The 26,266-nt window shown below is 42.0% G+C and overlaps 1 protein-coding gene across 1 annotated transcript in view; it reads right to left on the bottom strand.

Annotated features, from left to right (window-relative positions):
- Positions 1 to 26,266, bottom strand: part of LOC147724245 (lectin-like) — a 199,360-nt gene that overhangs the window by 38,894 nt on the left and 134,200 nt on the right. The window lies entirely within an intron of this gene.

The raw sequence follows: 26,266 nt of genomic DNA, 5'->3' as shown, positions 1-26,266 counted from the left end.
GAGCTGTCACATCAATGGTGCAAAGCAAGCAGTTGTCCTGCATATGCATTTGCATGCTCTGTAGTTTTTGTAAACAATCAGTGTTGTCCCTTAAGTAGGAGTGCCAATTCCTGCATGAATTGAAAAAAGTGATCCAGGTATCTTCCAAGCGGTTCAAATAGCAATCTACAACACAGGACAATGGGTCTAAACAGTGGATTTGTGATGTCTTTATGTATTTTTGGTATCATGTACAACCTAGGTCTGCAGGGGTTACTCGTGGTTAGATTAGTTGGTCCATCCATCACATGTCTTCCGCTTTTTGCAAGATATTTAAGATCCCTATGAGTTGTACAGTTGGATCACTGTCCAGTTCCATGTATGTATTGTCATCCTTCACATGTTGATTAACCTTCAGGTGATAATAGGTGTTATCCATCACTACTAAGGCTCCTCCTTTGTCTGCTGTTTGCAGTGTGATATTAGGGTTGTTAGCTATGGATCTTATGGCTCTTTTGTCATGTTTAGTGAGGTTCTGTCCTCTGTCGGTTTTAAAGTAAAATTTTCAAATGTCGTTTTCTATCATGATTTCAAACGTATTAAGCATCTTATTTGAAATTGGTGCTTGATAAGTGCTTTTAGGTTTGAAAACAGATTCCTTATTTTCATCTCCTACATGTATGTCACCTATTATGTTGGTGAAGAAACAGCATACTCGCAAGGTCCGCATAAATCTGAAAAATGTGGTCTCTACTTCCAATTCATTTCTTGAGTTATCGGGCACAAAGGGCATGCCCCTGCCTAACACATTACTCTGCTGGTGTGTCAATTGAGTTGAGGATATGTTGATTATTAAGGTTTGTTTTTGCCGCTGCGTAGTAATTTGTCTCCTTTTTCTTTGTCCTTGCCTGGTTTCATAAATGTAAAATGTAAATGTAAATGTCAAGGTATTTGTAGAGCACACTGTCACCAAGCGGTTTCCTGGCGCTATTACTCATACCGCTGTGGAACCCTTCCTGGCTTTCCCTGTGAAGTGTCCACTCCTGGGCACCCCCAGGGTGAAGCCAGGCATCCTAGCGCTGTTGGGGCCGGTGTGGAGGTTAAGCAAGCTATTGCCCAGAGTTGCAGCGTGGGGCCCATGATTAGAATAGGCACCAAGGTGAGAATTGTCAGGTCAGAGGAAATTGAGCCCAAGACCCGCCGAGGCGGGAATTGAACCCTGGTCCCGGGCCAGAACTCTGCATCAGGGTCTGCCGCTCTAACCATTGAGCCACACTCCTCCTTTCATAGTTGTTCCTGTTGCCCCTTGTCTGCTTTGGCCTGTTGGTTGTCCTTAATCCGGAGCTTGTGACAAAAAAGACACTGATGTTGTAGGTTGGATCGATTCTCCAGATTCAGTTGATAGTCCTAGTTGACCCGATTTAGTGGTCATGGAGCAACCCGGTGCTCGGTTAGAAGCTGTATCTCTATCCGTAGCTATGCTATCTTCAGATGATGTAGTTGTTCTCTTCTGATCAAATCTTTGGCACGCATAAATCTCTGCCCACCTGTGTACCTCATTCACAAACAAGTGGTTCTGTCGGGTATAGACAATTTCTTTGGAGTGGGCCGTGAGCAGCTCCAACGCACACAAACAAGCAAAACTCTCTGATAGTGGAGGTTTTTATATTATTAAAAACAGAAAAAAGAAATAGTATTGTGGGAATTACTTCATTCCACTACATTACTGACAATTACTTGGCAATTATGTGAATAGTGACTGTGGTGATTCAGGTGACAAGTGCAACATTTGATTAGTGACACTTAATTACAAAAACATTTATTTACAATAAAATCTCAAAGGAAAAAGGGGGGACCGGGGGAAGTTTTTAAACGATGTGGTTTCCTATTGTTTATGCGGCCAGTCTTATATCAGTAAAAGTTCCAAGGAAGATCAGTGGTTAATGTCCATATTCCTGGAGTTTAACTTGGCCAAAAGTGAGAGCGTCGACGTTTCGACCCTGGATGCGCCCCAGTTGGTGGTCGCGGTGGGTCTTTATCAAGACAAGCGGGGGGCTGGAAGGAAAGGAATAGGTATCAGAGAGATGCTTGTACAAATCGTCAAAAAGGGGATTGACGAGAATCCCTCAAGGTTACTTACAAAGGGATCGGTCAGAAGGTGATTTCTTCCAGAGGGTAGCCCGTTGGTCAACCTAAAAATTTAAAAGGCTTGTTTAGGATCATGTGTGGTTCGATCCAAACAAAGTTAGGTCATTATAGTGTCTAGGTGACAAGCGTTAACCTATGGACGTGCCTAAGTGATTCTTAAAAACCGCCGCAATTCCGAACAAACGGATCACAGACGGAGTCCTATCACATGGGATGTGACTCAGTTATCCAGTAGCGGGGGCTTACCCTTAATATAGTAACATCGGCGATCAAAACTCCGCGATGTAGTCACAGGCGATCTGGATCTGAACGCCAACCGAGCTGTTCGTGGGAAGAGCTCGTACTGGGAAGCTAGTACTGGAACATTAAGTATACTCGTATCCAAGCAACCCAAAACCGGAAGTTAGACTAGAGTCAGTGCGGCCAATCACAGTGGAGGCGTAGCTTAAGACAACGTGAAGTCTATCTCCTCGAGGACGCAGGGTGCGTTTGGTTGCATAGTAACAAAAGGCCTCCGCTCGGTGTGGAGGGGGCGTGGTCTTATCGTCAGGGTAAATCGCGGGAAGGCTGATGAGTTAAGCTATTACATACAAAACAATACACAGTTCAAGATATTACATGTTAATTACATATTTAGAGTAAAATTATCGACATTTGTGTATTATCGCATGGAAACATGTATGTGACAGCAAGACGGGGCTAGATTAGACATTTACAGGTTAAAGTAGCGCCATCTGTTTCGAGATTTCTTCATGTTCATTTAATCCCTGGTTTACAGAATTCAAAATGTGGATCCATTTACATTCTTTTCTGCTCAGTGTGGTGGTCAGAGAACCACCTCTTGGATTCACAATGATTTTTTCTAAGATGCGCCAGCGCATGTTTGTGGGGTCATGATTACTGGTGAGGAAGTGATCTACCATTGGTGCACCCTGTACTTTGCAACGAATCCTGCTCATATGCTGTAATATGCGCGTTTTTACTTTTTGTGTCGTTTGTCCTACATAGGGTTTGTTGCAGGGACAGAGGATGATATACACGACATTGGAGGTGTTGCAGTTTGTCAGGATGGGCAAATTATAGGTTTTGTTGTTGTAGACAAACGACGGTCCCTCCATACACATTGGACACGCCTTACAGGTTCCACATCTGACATGTCCTTTTACGGGTGGTAGGCCTAAGTGGTCTCTGAGAGTCAATGGTCTTGGTGGTTCCAAGAAGGCTTTGACTACATTGTCCTTTATATTTCTCCCTCTTTTGAATGCAAATAGTGGGGTGGTTTCAGTGTTTAGTTCAGATGCCACCAAGTTCCAGTATTTCTTTATTGTCTTTTTTACCACATTGCTTTTTGAATGGAAAGTCGTGACACAAACCAAGCCAACAGAATCTGGATTTTTGTCTTTTGGGGTCAAAAGTTCTTCTCTCGGGCAATACCAAGCTCTTTTCTTTGCCCGTTTTAGGAGTCCCACCGGATAGCCACGTTCACGTAGGCGTTCAGTGAGGGTCTCGCATTCATTGAAGAAGTCTGTTTTCTTTGTACAATTGCGTCTGATCCGCAGGTACTGACCAAACGGCAGATTGTCTCTTAGATTACGCGGGTGATGGGAGTCATATTTCAGCAAAGTATTTCTCTCCAGGGGTCTCCTGTATAGATCACTGATTATTAACCCTTCTTCCGATTTAAAGACAAGATCCAGAAATGCAATGCTTTTTTTGTCATAGTTCATCGTGAATTGTATATCTGGACTTCTCGCATTGAGCCATAGGTAAAAATCTTGTAGGGAATTTTCTGAACCAGTCCAAATCATTATCACATCGTCGATGTAACGTTTCCATATAGCAATGGAATCAATGAATGGGTTCTCCTCTGTGTATAAATGACGCTCTTCGTATTGATCCATGTACAAGTTTGCCAGGCTCGGGGCATAAGTGGCTCCCATCGCTACCCCTTTGCATTGTAGGTAGAATTGTTGTTGGAACACGAAGTAATTTCGAGGAGGTCAATCAGGAAGGATGTAGGTATTCAGTGTGGAGCAGGACGTTTCTCCAATATGTCATGGATGCCTTTGATTGCATGGTCTTGTGGTATCGATGTGTACAGCGATGAAACATCAAGTGTAACCATGAGCTACGTGGCTTCGTCATATGGTTGCCCTTCCAGATGTTGAATGATGTGCATTGAGTCCCGCACATAGGATTTAGTTTCGGGTATAAGTGGTTGTAGAAAGTGATCAATGAATTGATTTACTGGTTCCAACACCGAACCACAGCCGGATATTATTGGTCTTCCAGGTGGGTTGTTTAACCTCTTGTGTACCTTGGGTAAGGTATAAATTGTAGGGATCCGGGGCTCCTTCTTGATCAAGAAGTCTCTTTCCGGTTGGCTCAGGAAGCCTTTCTTGACACCTTCCTCTGCCAGTGTTTCAATCAGTGCTTTTATGCTGGTAGTAGGGTCCCTGGATATCGGCTGGTAACTTTCCCTGATCGACAGCTGGCTTTTGATTTCAGCCACGTAATCTTCTGTGTTCTGCAGGACCACAGCACCCCCCTTGTCTGCTGCTTTGACGATGATGGAGGTGTTATTACTGAGTTCTTTGAGTGCAAGTGCTTCTTCCTTGGTGAGGTTGTATCGTATGTACTGCCTCTCTTCAATGCTCTTCATTACTTCTTGCATCACAATCTGTTCAAATGCCAAGATCTTTTGGCTCATACAGTATGAACCCGGAGTGAAGGTAGACGGTGGTTTGAATGGCGTGGCAGCCATTCTTGGGGTGTATTCATTCCTTCCAAAGTAATATTGCAGCCTCAATTTGCGGAAGAATTTCTGCAGCTCCAATTTGGTTGTGAAGGAATCTGGTCGATGGCTAGGCACAAATGAGAGACCTTTGTTGAGGACACTTCTTTCTGCAGGAGACATCTGATGGTTGGAGAGGTCCTTCTTGGTGTCCAACCTTGCTGGGCAGTGCCGCCTCGGTTGGATTGGCGGTAGCCCTGTTCTAAAAAACGTTGCTGAGGGGCTTCCAATGCTTGCCTGCTGGTTGATGCTCCTTCTTGTTCTGAGTCTGATCCACTACCTACAGACGAATCCGAGAATGTTCCGAATCTTCTAGGATCTTGCCTGCCTCTGTTGGTATAGAAACCTTGGTCGTCTTGTTGGTAATATTCGTCTGCCAAGTATGGATACGTGACCTTTTTATCGTATGTGCGGATGTCCTTACTGAGTTTGTTTAGTTTCCTATTCAATGTCACTGTATTAAACTCTGCCAGTGTTTTTTCCGCTTTCTCTAATGCCTCTTTGGCATTGCCAAGTGCGCCGTCTTCCAAGATTTTCTTTTTTAGGTCAGCAATCTCTTGTGTAAGTTTCTTGACATAATCTATGGCCGTTTCCACCCCTAGCACCATCCAGTGCCTAGAGCAGTTATTGGCCACAAAATTGAAGCCTTCTCGGAATTTCGGAACATCAATGAAGATTCCGGGCTCGTTTCTTACTTGCAGTCCCTTAGGGATTATGTTAGATGCCAGATATTTAGTAAGCACGTGTCCGTGAAGTCGGGAGCGGATTAGTTTCTTTTCCAAACGCTCTAATTTGATCAATTTTTCGTTAAGTGTTACATCCGAGGTTGTTTTTTCTGAGCCAAGGAGGAAACTCGAGGAATTTTGGTCTTCTATCAGCTTCGCAATGTATTCCTCTGTGTAAGATAAGGTTTCTTTATCTGACATGTCTCAATTTTTTATTTACTTGCATTGAGTTCAAATGTTCTGCTGTAAAAAATTAATTGAAAAAGAACCCTCGCAAGTCTGCACTTGCAAAAGAATGTTTTAACAAAATGGGGTGACCCTGTGTCCCTCAGAACCTGGGTATATGTAATTCACAAACAAATGGTTCTGTCGGGTATAGACAATTTCTTTGGAGTGGGCCGTGAGCAGCTCCAACGCACACAAACAAGCAAAACTCTCTGATAGTCGAGGTTTTTATATTATTAAAAACAGAAAAAAGAAATAGTATTGTGGGAATTACTTCATTCCACTACATTACTGACAATTACTTGGCAATTATGTGAATAGTGACTGTGGTGATTCAGGTGACAAGTGCAACATTTGATTAGTGACACTTAATTACAAAAACATTTATTTACAATAAAATCTCAAAGGAAAAAGGGGGGACCGGGGGAAGTTTTTAAACGATGTGGTTTCCTATCATTTATGCGGCCAGTCTTATATCAGTAAAAGTTCCAAGGAAGATCAGTGGTTAATGTCCATATTCCTGGAGTTTAACTTGGCCAAAAGTGAGAGCGTCGACGTTTCGACCCTGGATGCGCCCCAGTTGGTGGTCGCGGCGGGTCTTTATCAAGACAAGGGGGGGGCTGGATGGAAAGGAATAGGTATCAGAGAGATGCTTGTACAAATCGTCAAAAAGGGGATTGACGAGAATCCCTCAAGGTTACTTACAAAGGGATCGGTCAGAAGGTGATTTCTTCCAGAGGGTAGCCCGTTGGTCAACCTAAAAATTTAAAAGGCTTGTTTAGGATCATGTGTGGTTCGATCCAAACAAAGTTAGGTCATTATAGTGTCTAGGTGTACCTCGTTCAATTTATAATCAACGTTATCCCTTTTGTATTTTCTTAATTTTCCTTCTTGCAGTTTCTTGCTGTTTTTCTCCAGTTTTTGGTTAAGTCCTTCCAGGTTGATTTGCCAGGTGCTACTCTCCATCCTTAATTCTAGTTCATTTTTCAGAGTATGTATCTCTTCTTCAAGTTCGGAAATTGTTTTAGACAGTTCCACGATGAACAGTAATAATAGATCCAACAAACATTTATTTAGGATGGAATACCATTTTTCCATAAATGCTGTGTTCAAGTGTAAACAAAACAACATAAGTTTGATTGAAAGCCTCAGCCCTCTAGGGATGTATTTAGCTTTATGGTATTGCACCAGGGTTGAAGCATGTAACCTCTGATTTAATTGACGTCTAGTTACATATTCCAATTGTGTGTGCTGTTGGGAGATTGAACCTTAATGCGTGTCAGTAAGTTTTACTTCCTGGACTAAGGCATATATCTCTGCTGCTTGGTCTGTTATGTAGACCATAGTTGTTGCCCTGTTCTCTGTTATATGGGATTATTGAAAAGCAACCTTTGACACTGTTTTAGACACTGGGTGTATTAAATTAGTCATAGACAATCACCAACATTGCATGCTCTGTATATAGCATGCATTTAGTAACACTACTCCATTATCCACTGGTTTTTATCATTGGACATTGATCTACAGAAGCATGTATCATAGATTGGCATGATGCAGCAGGGGGTCCCTACAGACCTCTAATATTAGCACAGCAGTTTGGGGGATTGTGAATTTCTATGTATTTTTGTTGTTTAATATTGCCAATTTCTTTTGTGTTTCAGAAATATCCCTGAGAAAGGGACACTGATGTCCCGAAATGCATCTGGCATGAAACTGAACAGGATCACAACATTGTACATTATGTAATGAACTGATGTTTCTTTAATGTTAAATCATGTTACCAAATGAACCATCAAATTGAGTAACTGTGTCTTAAATTCCTATGTGGTATTGTTGTCACAATATATCAGAAATGCCAATGAATACTGACTGAATAAAAATAAGTATTCAAACAGAGAAATAATTAAAAAGGGTTATGGTATAAGCCAAAAGCTTTGTTTCAATTTATTTTGTGAGCAGTGTGCATCGCATCCAAGTCTCTGTATTTGTTATAACCTGTCTGAGAAATGCCTGTCCATTATGGCAAATACTTTGGCCCCTTGAATGTGCAGAGATGCAGACATGGGTAAAGGGATAATGTTGCAGGTCCAATTTCTAAAATTTAGAGACGGAAGTGGGTGTAGTGTTTCGATTAATCCTCAAGAGAAAGCCTGTGCGGAATAATCATGCTTAGACTGACATGGAGCTGCTAAACATCAAATAAATAAAACTGATGGTCTGTGACCCTAATTATGAGGTAGGTGAAGTGGTAATAACTGCATGCAAGGGTAAACAGTGCAGGACTTTAAAGAATCATCTGATGATGAATTAAAAACTGCACGTGAAATTTAGTGCCTGTGTTAAATGCCGAATGTGTATTATATGAAAATTTCTTAAATGTATATAGCAAGGCTTATCACCCGTAGGGTATCCAGGCACTGTCCATAGGCACGGGGAAGATTACGTGATTTTCCCAGAATCACTGGAAGTTGTGCCGACACCGAGACGCAAACCCGGAACTCCAGCTCCTGAGTTGGCAGCTATGGCCGCTGAGCCACATCTTCTCACTCCCTGCTATTTAGAGCATGTGAGATATACAGCACCTGATAAATGACACGTTCAAAACATCAGAAAGTGCCCATTTTCAGCCATTGGAAGTTCCTGAAGTGAGGACAAAAGCACCTTAGGATACTCCAAAAGTACAACTCCTTCCTGTGTGGTAGTGTGCAGACACAAATTTTGTGTGGATAAAACACCAAGAAGCAAGACAAACAGAATCTACTGCCATCCTCGGGTATCAATCAATCATCAAAATCAGAAATCTGTCAAACCTTTCCTCCATGGGACCAGGCAGGGAAAAGAAGTACAAGTTTATGAATCCTGAGCGGGAGGTCCTGGCCAAAGAGATCGTAAGACAGCATGACCATCTAATGTGCCATCTCAAGCTGCAGATGACACCAAAAACAAAGAAGATCATGCTTGTGAAATAAGAAAATGGATACAATCAATACTGAATCAACATATCCGCTAGATGTTAAGAATATTAAAAACAGTTTCTAAACCTTGAAATTCTTTGTACTTAGTCAAGTTGCCAAGCACAAGCAGCAAAGCATGGCAACTGAGGGTAGTTCTCTACCTCAGCTGTACCTCAAGCTGTGCAAAGAACCAATTATGACCATCCTCAACATCTATGGAGTGGATGACATGAAAGAAGTTCTTCAAGTCAGTGGAATCCAAGTTAACAGTCATGAGAGTTGCAATGGAATTACGTGTGGCTGCTAAAACGTTGCGTTAGCTGAGAATCATCATCACTGTGAACAGTAGCTGATGTATTTTTTTGTTATTAGTATTATTTTTATAGTCCTCATTGTGTAACATTTATGGTAAGGAGTTTTCGGGGTCCCTTTTCTTACATCAACCTTTACCTTCACTGCCATAATTGTGGGCCTAGGCAGTATCCCTCAGAAATTAAAGAAGAAAGAGCCCCTTACTTCCATTTACTATGAAAGAAGGTTTTTTCAGCGGGGAGTGAGCTAGCCACTTTGGCTACTCTTTCAGGCCTTCACCTGATTTTGCGTTGCTACCACATAATCATTAGACTTAAAAAAGAGAAATGACCAGTGCATGCAATTTCAACCTTAAAGAGAAGATTCCCTGAAATGATCCCATATGATAATTTTCCCATATCTCCCAGAATTTATATTTCTTAGATAGTGGTTTCTTTTTGTTATCCAAATTGTACATTTTTAAAACTGAAATCAGCCATTCCCTATGGAGTGGAGGGGTCGGACTTATCCAGTTCACACACACCTCTCTCCTTGCCAGTAGAATCAATACGAAAACCAGATTTTCCCGAGTTTTTGTTAGTTTTTCTGACACTTTTGAACTCATCACCCCAAAGATAACTAAATCGCTACTTACAATTAGATGTCTTCCCAGTACCTCTTCTAGAGTCTTACCCACATCCTTCCAGAAACCATCGAGATGGGGGCACTGCCAGAACATGTGTAGGTGGTCGGCCTTTTGTAGTCCGCATTTTGGGGCAGCTCTTCACTGTGGAACCGTTAAATTTGGATAGTTTTTTCGGTGTCCAATACGCTCTATGAGTGGTAAATAAATGATTTCTTTTTAAGGCAGCAGATGTTACAATTGACCAGCATTTGCTCATTGATACTTGCCATAGGTTGTTTATATCCATCGTCGGCAGTTCATTCCCCCATAATCTCTCTGGTATCCGAAATCCTCCTCCCCTGCTGAAATTAACGCCCAATACCATTAGGAGATTTCTTTCTGGAAGGGTTCCTTTTCGAGCATCTTTAAATCTAGAGATTGGTTTACTTTTCTGACTTCTTTTAGTGTTTTCGCCCAGCTTAAAAGTTGATAATATTTAAACTTTGATAGTAAAGTGTTTGTATTTTGGGATAATATCTCCCAATCCAGTATTTTGTTCTGAGACAAAAGTTGCCCCCACTCTATTATTCCTGCTGTTTTTAAAGGGAGCGCAAGTCTGTCTTTAAGGCACTCCAGGGTACCTGGCGAATCCCACATCAGGGCCATGTCACTGAAATAAGGGATGTCCAAGGTAGATCTTATACAGAACCACAACTTAGCGGCTGACTTCAATATCTCCAGTTTTACTTTTTTCAAGTATTTCGGATGGTCGAATTTGAATAAAAAATGGCTAGTTTATTTGTCATTATCTGTAGATACATTGGGTAATCGTTATATGGGCCTAGCAGCGTCCTACTGGATTTAAATTGAAAAGCTCTACAATATTCAAGGAGGTCAGGGCTAGCGATCCCCCCTGTTCTTTCATTCTCCTTATTTTACTCCAAGCAATTCTTGGTGTTTTTAAAGACCAAATAAAACTCGAGAGTTCTCCCTGAATTTTCTTTATGGTTTCCCTTTTAAAGTCCAACGGAATAGTACCAAAAGTAAAAGTAAATTTCAGCAAGATTGACATTTTGACTATGTTTGATTTACCCAACATCGTTAAAGGTAAACCACCCCATACTTTTAACAACTTTTTCACCTCGACCTCTATTCTATGAATATTAATTTGGGTTACCTTATCCAAATCCTTAACAAGGTCTATACCTAAGTATCTGATTTTATCCTTGCTATAAGGACTAGTAGTTTGTTCGTTCCAGCTCATGGTTTCAGTTTTAGCATGGTTAATATGATAGCCAGAAATTTTCCCGAAATTAAATAGAGTCTCTTCTATTATATTTAGGGCATCCTTCAAGTCACTGGTAAAAATCATAAGATCGTCAGCGTAAAGGGCCACTTTTTTATGCAAACCTTGACAACGAAAGGGCAATATTAAAGGTTGATTCCTAAGACTCACTGCCACTGGCTCGATATATAAAAATTGAAAAGCAGAGGGGAGAGAGAACACCCCCGTCTTGTTCCTCTCTTTATCCGGATGTTTTCAGTAAGGTTACCATTAAATAAAATGTTTGCCTTAGGAGAGCTATAAATATTTTCCACCATGTTCTGAATGTTAGCCCCTGGATTACATTTCTTTAATACCTCACTTAGATAGGTCCAATTCACTCTATCGAACGCTTTAGCCGCGTCAATAGTGATTATCGATAGGGGTAGCCTCTCACTAATGGCAATGTCAATTGCTCCAATCAATTCATGTGTCAGCTCTTGTAGGTGTCTTCCTGCCATGAAGCCCTTTTGATTGTTATTTATCAATGACCCGGCTATTCTCCCCAGTCTTTTTGCCATAATTTGGGTGAAGATCTTGTAATCACAGTTTAGGATAGATATTGGACGATAAGATTTGCATTTTTTAGGATTTTTACCAGGTTTTAAAAGAATGGAAATCGTGGCATACTTCCACGACTCTGGGAGTTTACCCTTTTCTGAAAAAGATTTTATTTAAAAGGACCGTTAAAGGAGGGACCAATATATCTCTTAATTTTATATAGAACTAATTTGGTAGGGCGTCTGGGCCTGCTGCTTTACCTCTCTTTAGATTTTTTTGAAACGCCTTCTACCTCTTGGATTTTTATCTCTGCGTTCAACTTTTCTCTCTCCTCCAGGGAAAGAGTAGTGATATTTTGGGCATCTATGAAGTTTCTTACTTCCTCAATTGCAGGGTTACAGTCCTCCGTATAAAGATCTGCGAAGAAAGCCGTACATTCTTGTTTTATTACAGCCTCCTCTGACCCTTTATGTAGTGCATTACGAGGATTATGCTTGCAATTTTATTTCTGGATTGATCCGTTTTGGTTTTCCAAGCTAGCATTTTTCCACAACCTTCCCCATACTCATAGTTGGCTAGCTTGCTAGACTCCCATTTCTCTCTGACTCGATCTTCCAATATTTCTGCTAATATTTCTTTTTGCTTCAGTCTGTCAGTTTCCAGCTGTAGTCTACTCGAAGGAGATCTATCCGTAAATATCTGCAGATCAAGTGCTTTGATACTACATTCCAGCTTCTGGATCTCTTTTTTAAAACCCCTAGATTTGTGAGTTGCCAAACTGAGGATCTTTCCCCTTATCAAAGTTTATATGCGTCCCATGCAATTTGAATTGAGACGCCCTCATTGTTATTCTCAAAATATTGATCTGTCTCTTGCTTAAGTTGTTCAATAATTTGAGGATCCAAAAGAATTGTGCAGTCCATTGTCCATCTTGATATCGTGAAGCCGGCCTTTAGTTGTATTGTAATCTGGACTGCAGAGTGATCTTAAAGGTGAGCTGGAAGGTGCACCACTTTTAAAGTTTTTTCTATTAACCCTTGATCTACCAGGAAATAGTCAATTCTGGATTGTATACCCAGTTTTTTATTTTTAAGAGTAAAGTTGTCTTGCTTGTCACCCTTCTCTTTCCAGATGTCAATTACGCTCATATCCCTTTTATACACTCCTAACCAATCTCTCATCTTTGGCAGACTTAACTGTGTCCCTCGAGGGAACGGATCCACTTTAGGGTCTAGAATAATGTTGAAATCTCCGCCTAAAATCAATGGGAATGTAGCCGAAATCAATTGAGAGTATAAAGATTGTAATGGAGAAGGATCGTCTATATTTGGGCCATAATAGCCTACTGCCGTAAAGACGTCACTAAGTATTCTAACATTGGCTATTGCCCACCTTCCCTTTGGATCTGTTTCTACCGCCTCCACCCTCGCTTTGAAAGACTTTTTAAAAAGAATAGCTATTCCTTTAATAACGCACTCTTGGTTCGTACAAATTTATGTGTCGACCCAATGTAATGTTTTTATAATCTCCTCCCATTCATTTTTTAATAAGTGGGTTTCCTGCAGAATTATTATTTCACTATCAATTGATTTCAGATACTCTAGTACCCTCCTTCGCCTGCTCTTAGTCCATAACCCATCAACATTCCAGGAAGTTATTTTTACATTTTTTAGGTTCTTTTTCATTTCTTTCTGACTTTTTTCCTGCCTTCCCAGTTCTTCTGCCAGCCCCCAATTTCCTCCTCTATTTTGTATCTTGTGATTTGTTGAGGACAAATTTTTGATTTTTTTTCTCTAACTTGCTCCCATCTCCCGTGCATTTTCCCTTTTTTTTTCCAAGTGTGTGAGTTAAAACAAATAAGATAAAGGAAAAACACCCCCCCTCCTTGGAGAAGCCTTCCTTTTTTTTCTTTGGCTTTTATTAATGGCCCACTTTGAAGATCCGTGTCAATAAGCTATTTATTTCTGTGTCTGTATCTGGTCATGCATTTGTTCGAGAAACGTTTCAACTTCTTTAGGATCTCTGATGTTATACATCTTGTTCCTCCACATGATTCTGAGGGAGGCCGGGAATTTCATTTGGACTGTGGCACCCATAGAATTCAATTCGGGCATCATCTGCCCCAACTACCACTGTCTGTCTTGCGTTACCTTGCGATATAGGAGCGAATTCTAAAAGACCAATCGTCCTTATTATATGACCCAGTCTTCAGAGCCTCACTTACTATTCTCTCTTTAAGAGTATATGTTCTGAAGTTTAATAATATTTTCATTGGATTATTTCTCTTCTTGTTTTTCCCAAACGGATCCCGATGTACCCGTTGAATGTCATCTTCCAACCCGAGAGTTTTACTCCAAGGAAAATATTCCTCCAGAAGTGTAATTATAAATTTCTTTATATCTGAACCTTCTCACCCTTCTAGAACATTGAGAACTCTAAGGTTACATCTTCTTGACTGATTTTCCAGTGCTTCTAGCTTTTCATTGACGCTTTTGTCCTTTGCCTTCAAAGTTCTAATTTCTTTTTGGTTTGATTCTACCTTTTTGCTTAAGCCGTCAACGGCTGCTTCCACTGCAGTTACTCTCTCACCTAAAGCATTTAATTTAGTGTCTACCATCTCACATTTTTCTTGAATCTTGTTTTGATTCCCCTCTGAAATTTTAAACCTTGACCTAATCTCATCCAGCATCTTTTCCAGAAAATCGTCTGTCGCACTTCGGGAGTTTCTTCTGATATTTATACGGGAACAGGGCTTTGGACTGGGGTCTGACTTTGAACTGGGGTCTGACTAAGGTCATTAGTCTGTTCTGCTATTTCACTTGCCGTGCCATCTGGTGAAACAAGGGTTATCGAATGTTCAATTTCTAGTGTTGAGTTTACCAGTTTTCCCTGTTCTTGATTTTTTTCCAGACTTTGAACCCGCTCTTGCATCTTAAAATAGGACCTTAGGGACGGGGTGATCTTTATTTTTGATGGTCTAACCTCCTCACTTGTATCCAGTTTCTCCCCTGGTTGCTTTTGTTGCCCTTTTTTATAGCTCGATTTTGCTTGTAGTTTTGAGGTCTTCCGGGATATTCTTTTTGTTATACGTGGGATAACAGGCTGCTTAACAGCAGGGGGTAGGCTTGATTTAAGAAACTGCCTGTTCCCTAAACAATAGGAGGATCGCCCCCTCACGTCTAAACTTGTGCCCACCCTTTTCTCAGCAACAGGGGTCTCTACAGGGGTCTCCAAAGTGCAGTTTTTTACCGAGGAAACTGTATTTAAAATGCCATGGTCTCCCTTTAAACCCTTTTCCCCCTCTTTCCGGGAATACAATTGGTCTAAATACAGTACTTTTTTCTTGTTAACAAGCCCCTTAACTACAGTGGGTTCAGATCTTTTCTTTAGTTTCTCTGTATTTTCCTCCCCCCCTCCACATTTGCTCCGTATAGCCCGCTTACCCGGCTCATATGCTGATAGTTATGAAAATAGAGCTCCTCCTCGGATACCTTCGCTATTGTTTTAGTATTCGTCCTTGATGAGGGAGCCAACTCCAAATTCCTCAGTGAGCCCGCAACCAACACTCGATTCTGAAAGGAGCCAGAATCAACCTCACCAAAACTAGGGCCAGTCCAAGACTCCGATCTGCCCGCATCCACCCCAGAGCAGTTCTGCGTCACAGCCCCTCCACCTCTCCCCCGGAAGAACACAGAAATCCGTCCCGCTGCCATCCGACAGTTTCTGTGGGCTGCAGACGCCGCCTACCACCAGCCGGCACAAGCTTGAAGCGCAGAGCTGCGGAGGGACGGGCTCCGTGATGCAGCACGCTGACAACTCTCTCCTGACCACGCCGCCCCGACGGATGTGTAAATGGAGATGGAGTCAGTATTTACCATACCTTAATCCCTTCCATTCCGTTTGTAAATGTTTTTGAGTGTTTTTTACAAATTTTTGTACGGAGAGCATGAAATGTAAAAAAAAAAACCTCCTCAGAGCGGGGCGCATACAAGAGGAAGCTTAAAAAAATGCATATGTTGAAGCAAACAGGCGAGACTCAGGCGTAGGGGGTGATTGATATTTCCCCAGGGCAATTAGAAAAATCCAGTTTCATTATGCGCTCCCCAGAAAATACAGCAGCATCACCTCGTCCATCTTTAGACGGTTTCTAACGCATTTTTCAATCCAACGCCACGGGATCCCGACCGGACTCACGTACCGGCCACCATCTTCCCTGCATGTCATAGTTGAGCTTGCCCGCTGATGTATTTTGTTACACATAATCCTATTGATCCATGTATATGTCACAGGGGCTAACAACTCTTTAGCATTACTGTTGACATGTTTAGAGATTGGGCTACATCAATTATAATGCACAGTAATATTAATGATGAAGGATTCATTTGTTTGCACAGTACCTTAAGGTATATGTGTTACCACAATATGACTAAAGGGGAAGGAAGCACACTGCCTGGCATTCCAGCACACAATTAGCCAAGATGCATTATGGTAAATGCAGTGCGTGATAACACTCACTTCAGTTGAAAGCCTTTAGTGTTCACCATTGTTGGTGCAGTCAGTGCTGCGTTTTTCTAAACAAGTGTTTCATGATTTTTGTCCTTTTACAGAAGAGATGAACCAGTACAATTTGGCCATGCTGGCAGTGCTGCTCACAGTCTTCTTAGGTTTAGTACCACTGCCAGAGCATAGATGCATCCCAGAGCTCATCATCCCAATAACTAAGGAAGAAGCCAATCACAAAAGGAGCACAGAGCACACTGCCTGGCATACCAGCACACAATTAGCCCAAATGCATTGTTTTAAATGCAGTGGATCCCGTAGTTGTGCTCCAGAGTGTCCGTCAAGATAAAATATGTTTGGTATGATGCCCATATTGATTCTGTGGATCCTCTGGATCTCAAGCTAACTCATGTTTAGGGGTTCCAGTCTTTCTCTGTCAATTCAGCCTCTTATCCAGTGTGGCTACCCTATTTGATTGGTGCCTGGTTTCCAGCCTCATGCTGCATGGTTTGGTACCAGAACCTGGATCTGGTATAGCATGATAAAGTGGCTTAACAGTGCTCCATGCACTTTGGTGGACTGTAGACTGGAAGTGTGAGCTCTTGCAATCACCCTGTGAGGGCTTCACCTGACCATGGCTATTTATGTGGGTGTGACCTGTGTGCAGGTATGCGTGATATTTTATTTTCAGCTAAAACAGTACTTTTTTTTGCAATATTGTGTTGGTGTTTGAATTTCTCTATTGTTTTACATTCTTCATTACACTATCATGAATTTTTACCCCCTGCTTTTGACTCATCATATTTCCAATGGTTTTTAATGACCTTTCATGCTTTTAATTGGGTGCTATTTACCTAGCCATATTTTTCACCATGGTAAATAGCATGAGTTACATAGCGCATGTGTTAAATGGTGTACATGAACTACAGACATGCAGTATTTAGTACATGTGATAATAATCACATGCGGTTTTTGACTTGTGATCAGACAATTCGTTAAAGTCAGGCGCTATTGACCGCTGCATGCAGTATTTGCCACTATGCCTAACTCATAATAAGGTAAATTACATCAGGGGTTAAACCCATAGACCAGGTTGCGATCTGGGTAAGTAAGCAAAAACTAGCAACAATGCCTCAACCGGTTTCAATGAGGAAGGCAAATACACATGTATGTACACGACATTACAAAAAGGAAAGAGGGAGACTCGTGGTAATTTGTTCAAAGTGCTCATGGCATCATATATTTGAAATCGCAGTTCATACAAAACAGCTATGTCAGCACTGTGAGCATAAATTGCAAAGTCAACCAACAGGAACTTGGTGCACGTTGTGCTCATGACACAATAAGTAACGGCTCAAGTGACAAGTGGAAAAAATAGCGAAAGGCGCAAAGTGTAAAGTGATGAAAAATATGTACAGAAATATATGGTTCAACAAGGATAGTTATTTACAGTGATTGATCATGGTTCTAGACATTTCTATGAACCATAGTTGAGTATGAGCCGTGAGTTACGCCGATAAATCGGTCGATGGTGTTTTGATCCTATTTATTCAGGATCATCTTAAGGACCGGGTTGCCAATTTAGGGTGCTGTACGTGGAGAGGAGCAAGTGACCCTGGGCAGTCAAGCTTGCCCGGTGATGGGACAAGGTTCCGGTGTGGGTAATTGGGACCACAGGTATGGCGCAGCGGGGAGAAGTGTTGGCGTGAAGTCAGTGATATAATTAGTTGGAGTTTCCCAATGGTCATCCAGTGTGTGACCGGTGTCACACGAGACACCGGTCTGCAGCACACACGAACGTGGCGGCCCGGCGCTGATCCTAGCACCTTTCCTGTCTTTGGATTGACTCAATTCCTTGATTTAATTCTTACACAGAATCCACTCTCAGACCGACGCAACCTACGCAGTGGATCAGGGGCTCCAATCCTGTTACTAGTCCAACACAGTATCGCATTTCTCTCAAGTGTCATTAAGAGGTGAACAAGATTTGTCCCTTGCACCTATATCTCTTCGGTCCCTGTGCCTTTCACCAGATGGCCAGAGATGTGTGACTACTTCAATGCATTCCCTCTCCTCTACTTAGGAAGCAGACTGGTTATTCTCTGCTGTCAGGTGTGGCTCTTGAGAGGCTAATTCGAGCAGTGAGTTTTTCATCAGGGATTTTGAAAAAGTGTTCCAGAACATCTTGTTCAGTGGCGTAGCTAGGCCTTAGGCTGGTCATGGAGGTCCCTGCGTTTGCCGCCCATGGTGGCCATATCGAAGAGAGGGGGGGTTGCTGGTGATTCATGCAGCTTCAATGGCCGCAGGTAATCAGAGGGGTAGAGGGGGTACTGCTGATTCTTGTGGTGGTAAGAGCGAGGGAGGTGGGGCCGCCACCTCCCCCAAAAATCATGCCGCCTGGGGCGGTACACCCCCACCGCCCCCCTAGCTATGCCACTGATCTTGTTACTTAAATTCCTTGTTCTTCCCATCAATCTTAATTAGCATCATGGCAAGCTCAAGCAGATCGAATCAAACGTCCCATGTTGAAGTCTTGATCTCAGTGCTAGGAATGTTCTTATGTTCTAATTGGTCTCATACAAACAATCTTGAGAAATGTAGATCTTTTTTTATCCATACAGAAAAGGGACATGTTTCTTCCGTGCCAGGATTGCCTAGTGCGCTTGCGAATGCCTGATGAAGCAGGCAATAACTACCTTTGGATTCACTTTCTTATTGCTGTTGCAGTTTTTTGATCCAATATGCTCTCTGGAATCCAGTGGTGGATCAAAGGTTATTTTGGTGAGTTCCGGAATGAAGCAGTCAAGGAAATCCATCATATTGTATTTTCCAAGGATCTGTGGGATCCATGAAAAGCGAGTGTTATCTAGCCTATTTCTGTCTTAGAGATCAGTTGCCTTTTTTTACATCTGACAGTGATCTTTTTCCAAGTATGTAAATTCCACCATTTTTGTTCAATAGATGATAATTTTTCTGCTGCCCGGATGTGCAAGTTAAATGCTACTATGTTTTTTCTTATTTAGAGGACACTATGTTTTCTTTCATGTTGCTAATGAGAGTTTTAATCAAAGTCAGCTCCTTCAGTATTGTTTTCAGTGTAATCTCATGTATCATTATTCCAGGTTAATTGGCAGCCTTCTAAAATATACCTGTGACTGCTTCTTTGAAAATAAATTGTTTTGCTGGTTTCCATTGCAACATTAGTGTATTTGACTCTTTTGCTGAATTATAGGTCTTTTGAAAAATGTTCTGGGATGTTTCTGGTATGATGCCCATCATAATCTGAATTACAGTTTGTTAGACCTGGCATCCTTGGTGTGGGTTTCCCGAGTATTTTTTGCCTTTGCCTCCTGTGTTTTTACTGTGTGTTGAACTTCGTTGGGCACTTTGCTACTGCTTTTCAGTGCCAAAGTGCAAGTGCTCCCTCTGTAGATTGTTGTCATGGATTAGTGGTTCAAAAATTGGCTTATTTGATTTACTTCCTAGACCCTAGTACCATGCACTGTATGTGCCCAGGACCTGTAAATCAAATGCTGCTAGTGGGATTGCAGCACTGATTGTGCTACCGACACAAGCAGCCTTTCAAAAGGTTCTCAGATCTGCCAGTGCAGTTTCTGTGCACAGTTCAGTACTGCCACGTCGACCTGGGTGTGCACTGCCTTTCCAGGGTGAGTCAGATATGGGCGTAATAGACCTGGGCTGTATTCAGAGTAGGGAGAAGATTTCCTTTCACCTGGATGGGCCGGGTCTGCTTTACACAATTCTGTCTCCACCTCCTGCCGTGCAGCTGCACCAGAGAGAACAGTATTGTTTTTGGATGAGCATAGAGCCTCTCTGACACCAGAGAACAAAGAGAAATGGACTATAAAAAGTGGGGCCCAGACCCCAGAAATTTGGATCACTTCTGGAGTTCCAGAGCAACCTTTGCCAAGGAGAAGAGCTGGAGAAATTAAAGGAGAAGTACTGCCCCTTTCCTATGTGCTGTCTGGGGTTGGCCTGCAGTGGCTGTTTCCGCCAAGGAAAGGACAAAGACTTTGCTGTGTGCCGTGTCATCTGCTTGCGGAAGATCTCCAAGGGCTTGAAGTAGAGCTTGCTCCTCGTCTGAAGGGACACAAAGACGTCACCCCCAGTCCTCCCAGAACACCACTGCTTGGAGTACTGACCTATCAAAAAGTGCCTGCCATTGTTCTGTGCCTCTGGAGGTTGTTTCTGGGGCTTGGAACTGCAAAGACTGAAGAAACTGTGAGAATCAATGCATCACCTGGCTTCCGACGCATCACAGTGGTGCAAGAAGAATATTTGACTCATCGCCGCAGCTGAATCGATGCATCAAGGAGACGCAGCTGAAATCACCTGTTTGCTGCTTCCCGACTATCAGCGCATCCTGGATCTTCACGCATCGCATCGCATCGTCCTGGATCATCACGCATCGCATTGAGGTGCCAAGTCAGTCGCATCATTGGGGGACGCAGTAAGAAACCGAGGCATCACCTTCCCACGCAGCAAGAAACCTACGCATCACCTCCTTTCCTGTAAGTGACCAACACTTTACCTTCCCTGCGCAGCAGTAAGGAATCAAAGCATCCCCTTTCCCGGAGCAAGAAACCGACGCATCACCTTCCCTAAGTGTAAGGAACCGACGCATCATCTTCCCTGCGACCCTTTTTGGTTGTAGTTTTGATGCATCTGAGGTACTTTGTGCTGAAAGTGTTGTATCCATCATTTTCAATGGACAGAACTGTTTCTATCTTTTAAAAGTCATATTTTGAGTACTGTATTGTGGATTATTGTTTCTTTGGTGTTGTTTGGTTTAGATAAAGATTACTTATTTTTCTGAACTGGTGTGGTGCTCATTTGTAGTGTTTTCACTGTATTACTGCATGTGTGCACAAATGCTTTATACACTGCTTCTGTGATAAGCCTGTGTGCTTGTGCCAAGCTATCAAGGGGGTGAGCAGGGGTTAGTTTAGAAGTATAACCCTCTTACCCTTACTGGAAGAAGGGTCCCTACTTGGACAAAGGTACCTACCTCTGCTAGTTTGCCAATCTTATCATACCCTTTTACACTTGTGTTTCTGTTCCTTGTTGTTGTCGGATGAATAGGACTCTATTTACTGGTCCATTGAAGTTGCCTGATTCCTATCCTGAGGGTTTCCCATCAAAAGGTCACTGTTTTCCAACCTGGTTATTTTCCCTGCTCATTTCTGTGGAGGCTCTTTACCATCCCTCCTCCTCCTCCTCCTCCTCGCTTCTGTCCCTAATCTTTACAGATGTCTCTAAGAAGAAGGCATGTTTTGCAGTGACTCTGCCCAAAAACAGAACTATGCGTAGGATTATGGGACCTAAGTGCATAGGGACGGGGACATCCTACCACCACAGCCCAAGACCAACTAGCTACATTGTCTCACTTGCTCTCCTACTCACTCACAGAGAAACAAATGATTAGACACACCAGAACACAACACTCCCAAATCTCTCAGGAGTCGCGGTTGCAAGACACACCCTTTCGCTCACACCCTTGTACTTTTCCACAATACGATCTGACAGAGACACAAACAAGTTTAAAATGTTTATTTTAACTAACGTGCTCTAATATGCAGCATACAAGCCACAACAAGCAAGAAAATGCATAATACTAATACAGTAAGCATAGCAGTTAGTCCAAATATCATGAAAGGAGATGTCATTGTGAAAAGACAGTATACCCTAACCTTCCTCCCCAAAGTATGATGTCCCAAACAACAGCTGCATCACTATGTTTTCTCTGGGTGCCAAGGCCTGGCCAGAACAAAATAACAAGGGGCATTGTTGCTCACCCTTGCTCACAATGTTCTGACAAAATCCCAGGAACCTGCAGAGTATGAATACAGCGATGGGTTCTCATGTGAAAATGGCAATTGAGACAGTTGCCAAAATAAAGTCTTGTAGTAACGTGTGCAAATCAGCAGGCAATCTGCAGCGTGCTCATGCTGCCTTAGAGAAGACAACAATGTCCCCATGGGCCATGTGACACCCTCCCCTTGGTCGGGGTGGTAGCTCCGGGCTAAATCAGAAGTCAGAGGTAAGCAGAGGCAAAGTGTGTTGGTCAAAGGCTGAATAGCAGTTAATGGTTAATATAGGAGCAAGGTAGATTTAAAAATGAAATTTGAAGACTAAGAAAGAGAACAAAAAGTCTCCATGTTGGGAATTAGATCCCATCTACAGCGCATCTTCTAAGTAAAAAATGCTGCAGGAAAAGTGGAATGCCATAAGCTCCAAGAGACCGCTAGGAGTATAAAAGGGCAACCTGCGCTAACTTCGATGAAACTTCAATGAAACTCCGATCCAAGAGACGCTGTGCACGAGCACAGGTACTCAAGCCTGCCATTGATCCAAGTGTAGGATCGCACGCAAGGCGTCTACCCACAGAACAGTCCTGGTCATAAGCCATCAACTGTTCATAATCCAGGGCAGCGTGTGACATAGTGGAGAGGCAGACATCCGGGGTCCATTGAAAAGGGCACCGGAGGCAGTAGAACGCAGGCTAAATAGGCATAAAGGAAGCTCAGCCAATAGTAGATGTTAAGAGCTTCTAATAGCATCAAACCAAAAAAGTTGCCACATCCAATCTCGGTACAGCTGCAACTGGTCCTGACTTGGCAGCACCACAGGTCAAGTAGCCATTATGGAGCAGCAGCAAAAGGATAAGATTGCTGCAAAGCAAAAGAAGTAGCAACCCTCCGAAGGCACTGGAAAGAAAACAGAATGTATAAAAACTGGGATTACTCCAAAAATAGTCTGAAAAGAGCTAACAAGACCAGCTCACACAAGTTTAAAAAAGTGGGCCAGGACCTCTGTATCAGACGCACTAAATATTTGGTGAAATACTTCTCCATATGTAGGGGGAGATTTGTGTTAAGCAGTGACTGAATCTCACTAGATGTTCTCGCCCCCTGCAATTCGAAGATCTCACAAGCTGATGTAAGAGACACTTCTTCTTGAACCAATAGCTCTTTGAGTCTGCTTAGCTTATTGAAATCTGTTTTCAAATTTGGAATGGAAGGCCACAGCGAACTATCTTCAACTCCGTTTGGGTGTGGAAAGGGAACATTGCTGTGACATGTAACACATTGTGAAACTGTTACTATATACAGGATGGCTGTCTGTACCCCACAGCGGTTGTGGTTATTTAAAATAAGATGAATGCCATTAGAAAGCAAAGTCAGTGTGGGAATAATAGCTGGAACCAGGGTCGTTTTAAAAAAACAAGCCAAATTAGGTGCTAAAATGTTGCAAGCACCATGTAGTTTCACTTGTTGCAGGCTTGGGAGTGTCCTACCATAGAATCACAATCCTCCCCTGTAAGGACAACTTCCTTATCCGCACGTTGACAAAGTAATGTGAAAGGCAAGCACAATGATTCATTAATAAAGCTACTCCCAAGGGGTTCATATCTACCCACAGGATAATGTTTCACAAAAGCCATGAACTGGAATAGTGAGATGGGCAATAAAATAACCCCATGTATTATTCATGGGGCTGAAATAGTTTCTGCTATTGAGAACGGTAACTGTTCTAGTTTCTCAGTGTGTAACATTGTGTATGTTGTATCCTTCATTTACAAAAGTTTTGGTTTATCCGTCAAATTAAAAACAGGGCTGAAGCATTCAGATATTCCCATGGCACTTTCCCACTTTTCAGTGTTTGCAATGTCCAGCCAAATTGCATAACCGAGCGCAACTGATTTTGACCATGATACATTACAGACACTTCATTCTGAACAATGTCAATTACAGATGATACAATATTATCTAAAGTATATATACGAGAAGACAAAGTGTTAATACTGTTATCAATCACAGCAATAACTTTTTCCAAATTATACTGATTAATTTGTCGTAAATGCACTGCAGCCTCTATCTGGGACAGTTTCCAAAATTCATTATATGCACCATATGCAAAATGTTTAGTGCCAGGGGATTTCAGACCTAAATTGAAATCAGCCAGATCAATGTCACGTTACAGGAGAGAAAGATGTTGTTTCACAGATGACAGTGTGGAATGTTCCAACCATTGTTGACACAATTTACCTACAGAATACGTGGTAACAGTATAGGAATGTGGAAACTGAGGATCTGGTCTGCTTTGCATAAACCTTTTTGTCGCATTAGTAAAGCATAACTGACAAGCATTGGTGCCCGTGGGCCACAGTAACCACTCCAAAAAGGGAAGAGTCAAGAGTACTATTCTGAAACATAACTGTCAATTCCTCTATTGTATAGTTGGTATGTGTATGCCATGTGTCATAGGCAGCCAAAGACGGAAAGGAGGGAGCATTCAAATTTTTAGTAGTGGCCAAACCAAAACATGTAGTTTGCTGAACATTCGAATTCAAAAATATCAGCAGAGACAGTATTAAACATGCACGATATAAAGATTCAGTGCCCTGCACCTGCCAATCTTTGGTGCCCCATATTGATTTTAGAACAATTATATCTTTCCAGTAATCATAACCTTTTAAGGACAAGTCGGTAAAAAAAGAAGAATATACCAATTTAGTATGGGTCAGCATGAAATTGGTGTGTGTGGGCAAATTCAATTTGTAAAAATAAGATTTGGGGTCATAATGGATGTAACCAGAAAATATAACTATTTACTTTTCTGTGTCAGTGAACTCCCCCGGAATGGTGTTGGGCAATGTTCCCATTGTGTATAATTTAGAAGAAGGTCTCAGAGTGTTGGATGTGTGTAAAAAATGATGGCCATAATGTTGGTAACAGAACAAATCAGCATAATTTGCAAAATTTAAATACAGATTTTTAGTATCAAAAGCAGTATAATAGTTTGAATCTGAAAACTGTGAGTAAACAGCTTAAACTAGCCAGTCATTGCAGTGAATTCTATGCATAATGAAATCACTAAAAAAAACTCAGAATACATATGGAATTTGCAAGGTTTCCCTAGGACCATAAACATTGATTGGTACTTTATCCCAAACTATACTATCAACATTTGGGAATGCTGAAATATTAACCAGGGCTTTTCATTTTATGAGATGAAGTATGAGGGGCCAGAACTGTGTCAACCACGTCTACAACAGAGTGTTTAGGAATGTAATGGCCATTAATCAATAGGAAAAAAGTCACAAATCCAATCCATATGAAGAGGAACGCAATCGCCTGCACAATCCAAATGTATGTCCATGGCGGGACCGGGTAAGTTCTTTTTAAGAAGGAGTCTAATACACATATCCGTGTAGGGGGCTCTGCTACAGACAAAGACAATGTAGATGTATCTGAAGAAATTTATCTCAGTCCATATAATAACTACTGGCACCTAGCTGAAACAATGGGGGTTGTTCCTCAATGGAAGGTGAATGAATCTTACTTTCACGAATGTCAACTTTAATTACAACTGGTGGAGATGCATACTCATTTTCCAAAGTTGCAGATGTAGAAGGTAAATCAGGCAACAAATCAATTGAAGATTCCATCTCTCCCTCTACTTCATGGGAGGTTATTGGGGAAACAGATGTCATTGGACAAAGTGAAACTTTGCGACGCAAATGCTTGGAGGCATACTATTTAGTATCGGCGAAATGGTATAACTTGACATGTTTGATTGAAATGTATCGATTCTCTTTGCGACCAGGTAGCAGAGGCAAAATCACAGTACGGGTGGCCTTCAAACCAAGGACTGGAACCGGTGCATGGTGTGATGGACCGAATTCTTTTTTGTTCTCCACTTTCTCTCGGACCAGCACTGCTGCATCCTTGGAAGAGGGCAAATGAGTGGTCACCAGCAAGTCTCAAACTTTTTGTAGATCCTATAACAGCACAATGGTTATCTATGTCAAACATTGCAGCAGCCGCCACAATGTTTAGACCATCAAGGTCTGGCACAAACATTTTAATGCCAAAGAGCAATTCGTATGGGGCCCACCCAACCAGAGATATTCTAGGGAGATTATTAAGTGTACGTCAGACTCCATGAAGATGATTTAGTCAGCCTCTACCAGTACCCAGTACCCTGGCTGTCAAATATTGTTTTAGGTCATGGTTCATCCGCTCCACAACAGAATTGCCCTCAGGTCAATATGGAGGTGAGAAATACACCTGCCCCCCCGGAGACTTCATTGTATCCTGGTAAGCCTTAGAGGCAAACGCCGGATCTTGATCGGAATGGTAGGTGCCGCAGGCAAATGTCCCTACAAAGACATGC

This window comes from Lissotriton vulgaris, chromosome 4_1, assembly GCF_964263255.1.
Source record: "Lissotriton vulgaris chromosome 4_1, aLisVul1.2, whole genome shotgun sequence".
Classification (NCBI taxonomy): domain Eukaryota; kingdom Metazoa; phylum Chordata; class Amphibia; order Caudata; family Salamandridae; genus Lissotriton; species Lissotriton vulgaris.
This window is presented reverse-complemented; position numbering and strand designations above follow the sequence as displayed.